The following is a 3,536-nucleotide window of genomic DNA, read 5'->3' as shown; positions in this document are numbered from 1 at the left end:
CGCTAATTGAAAATTGGACGGCTCCCATTGGCTGGCAGGTAGGGGCGGGACCATCTTCTTCTTCTTCAGGATTTAATGGCAGATTAGACACCTATCGGTGCATTACCGCCACCTGCAGGATGATTCAGCCCATTAACTCATCAGCCTCTTAGATTCTGGCAGCTAGGCCAGAAGCTTTTAAAAACCTAACTAGGCTTGATGTGACTTTAGTATCATTCAATCCAAGTAGAGTAGAGATAGTAGCAGTGGTAACACCCAGGCTATGAAGTTCAATAAAAAGTACACGCCTAACCCCACTGTATTGAATGCAATCTAGCAATACATGGGAAACTGTCTCAGAAACTTTACATACCTCACATAACCCATCCTGATGCTTGCCAATTAAGTGCAAATAGGCATTTAATGCGCAGTGCCCCAACCTAAGACGAGTTAAAGTAACTTGCTGGAACCTATCCCCCGATACGTTGCTAGTGGGCTTGACAGCCGGCTGAATTGAATAAAGGTGTCTACCTTTTACATCCTGATCCCACTGAAACTGCCATCACTGGAAAACCCCCTCCATCAATCTACCTCTCAGCTCTGTTCTTCCTGGACTGAGTTGAATTGAAGTAGTATCTTTATCTAAACTTTTCTTGGCTATTTTGTCTGCCACCTCATTCCCAATTATGCCCATATGGGCTGGGACCCACAAGAAGGCGACCTCATGCCCTAGCTTATAAAGATTATACCAACTTAAAATAATTTCCCAGATAAGATCAGGCCTAGCATTTGAAGACCGGCCTTTTAGACTGTTAAGGACTGAAAAAAAGAGTCTGAGCAGATTACCGCATCTCTGGGTCCTTCTTCCAGCATCCACTGAAGGGCTTTCAGGATAGCCACAGATTCTGCTGTGAAAACAGCCATATCATCATTCAGTCTGAATCCCATTCTTATGTTGGATTGAGGGATGAAGAATGCACAGCCAGTTTTTCCCGACTCTGGGTCTTTGGATCCATCAGTATAAATTTGCACACTGGAGTCCCAGTTAAGATGAATGTACTCCATAGATGAGTCGCTGGAGAATTCGGCATCTTCATTGTGTTTGTCCTCATGCAATTTGAAGTCAAACTGAGGGGAAGGGAGAAGCCAGTTAGGGACTGATCCCCAATTAAAGGTTTTTGCTGGCACTAGATCTAATAGCTTAAAATCTTTTGCCCATTTTAAGCATTGCATAACGAAAGGCTGCCTGTTTTCCTGGTCAGCCAGGATGGCACTTGCCGGGCAATCACTAACTTTCTCCCTTAACCTATTCCAATAGTGCAGAGAGAGCTGGATTCTTCTTAAGGATAGGGGCTTCTCTCCCGTTTCATTGAGTAGAGCAGAGACAGATGTGGAGGTAAATGCCCCGCAGCAAATCCTGAGAGCTTTGGATTAAACAATGTCTAACTTTTTCAGAACAGATGTTGCAGCCCCTCCATAAACCTGGCACCCATAGTCAAATATTGATCTTATCATGGCTTGGTAAACAGTCAGGAGCGTGCCCTTGTCCCCCCCCAAGAGAAGCCTGTGAGACATCTCATCACGTTAATCACCTTAGTTTTGACTACAGTTTTAGAGATATGGCTGTTCCAGTTTAGCTTGCTATCAAACCATACTCCCAAATATTTGAAACTATCCACTTTCTCTATGGGGGTGCCATACAAGGTCAAGGAGCCATCCCACTTTTTCCTGGCACGACTAAACACAACATACTTTGTCTTAGAGACAGAGATTTTAAAACCCCATTTAGATGCCCATTCCTCTATTGTTTTTAACTCACCCTGAATCTTCTTAGTTAAATGGGATGTTTCTTCCTCTAACCCATATGGCCCCATCATCAGCATAGAGCGACTTCCCTACACCATGGCCTAGGTCAATGAATATGTCATTGATCATGACATTAAAAAAGCACTGGGCTGATCACGCTACCTTGTGGGGTCCCATTATCAACACGGACCACACCTGAGAAAGATCCACCTACTCTAACCTGAATTGTACGCTCTTCCAGGAAATTCTTGATCCACCAGAACATTCTTCCCTCAATACCGTATCTTACTAATTTAATAAGGAGATCCTCCCTCCATAACATGTCGTAAGCCGTCTCAATATCTAAGAAGACAGCAATAAGGGACTCCTTATTGGTCAAAGCTTTCCTGACTTCCAGATCTAAAGCAACCACATTATCCATAGTGCCCCTACCCTTCCTAAATCCACTTTGATAATCCACCAATATTCCCTTCACTTCTAAATGGTGGACCAGTCTGTAATCATCCTCTCCATGATCTTACAAACAACTGAAGTAAGGGCTATAGGCCTATATGAGGATGGTGAGCTAGGATCCTTCCCCGGTTTCAGAATCGGAATGACAACAGCATGCTTCCAGGTCTTAGGTAACTTACCTTGATTCCAGATTTCATTCATAAGGCTGAGAAGCTCTTCTAAAACAAGATCAGATACATGATTAAACATTTTATAGTAAAGATTGTCCATTCCAGGGGTTGTATTCCTATTTTTAGCTATGGCTCCTTTAAGCTCATCTAGGGAAAAGACGACATTATAGTCCCGACATTGCGACTCTTGGGGAAAGACATAATTCCTTATTGTCTGAGCCCTAATTTCCCTGCTTTCCTCATCAAGATTGTCAGAGCTGTGGATCTTTCTAAAGGTTTCAACTAAGAGGTTAGCCTTTTCCAAGGAGGATACCGCTACCTTTGCTCCATCTATTAGAACAGGGAAGTTACTTCTCCCTACTCCATTAATTCTCCTAACCGTGGACCACAGTTGAGTAATTGGTGTTTCACCTGACAAACTGGAGCAGTAATTCCTCCAACTATTTTTCTTAGCAGATTTAAAGGAGAATTCCGGGGTGATATGGACCTAAAGTGTATTGAAACATGATACCGAGTGTGAACGTATGTCTGATAGCCCATCTCGGCTTGTCCCCTGCACTCCAAAGTTTTGCTGATTGTGCACAGGTATGATAAGGGATCAGATTCCAAAAATAATTCAGTGGAAATGCATGGATTCCAGTTTCTTCCAGTAGCAGCAACTTGAATCCATGCATTTCCACGGAATTATTTTTGGAATCTGATCCCTTATCATACCTGTTCATTCTTACTTGTTGCTCGACTTATCGTGACTAAATTCAAGATGGCTGCAAATGCTAAACTAAATCACCATTTAGTTTCTGACAAGGATTATAGTAATTCAATAAGGTTATTCTTCCAATGTTACCCCAGATTTCAGTCACAACAATTTCTAGGTTTGTATCTACTGCCAGGGTTCTATATTCAACCTTATTATGCACTTGGAGCAAGATATACTAAGTATTAGTACTTTGTGGCAGAAAGACATAAAAAGTATAGGCTACTAAGTATAAGTATAAGTTTTAGTATTTAAGTATAAGTGTAGGCTAAGTCTTAGTATTAATTAGTCTTAGACTTTTGTTTATACTTTTCAGTATACTTCACTACTGTAGGCCTATATAAAATATAGTTTATAAAAAGTCTTCAAGTACT

Source organism: Alosa alosa, chromosome 22 (assembly GCF_017589495.1).
Source record: "Alosa alosa isolate M-15738 ecotype Scorff River chromosome 22, AALO_Geno_1.1, whole genome shotgun sequence".
NCBI classification, from domain to species: domain Eukaryota; kingdom Metazoa; phylum Chordata; class Actinopteri; order Clupeiformes; family Clupeidae; genus Alosa; species Alosa alosa.
Note: the sequence above shows the minus strand (reverse complement) of the source record.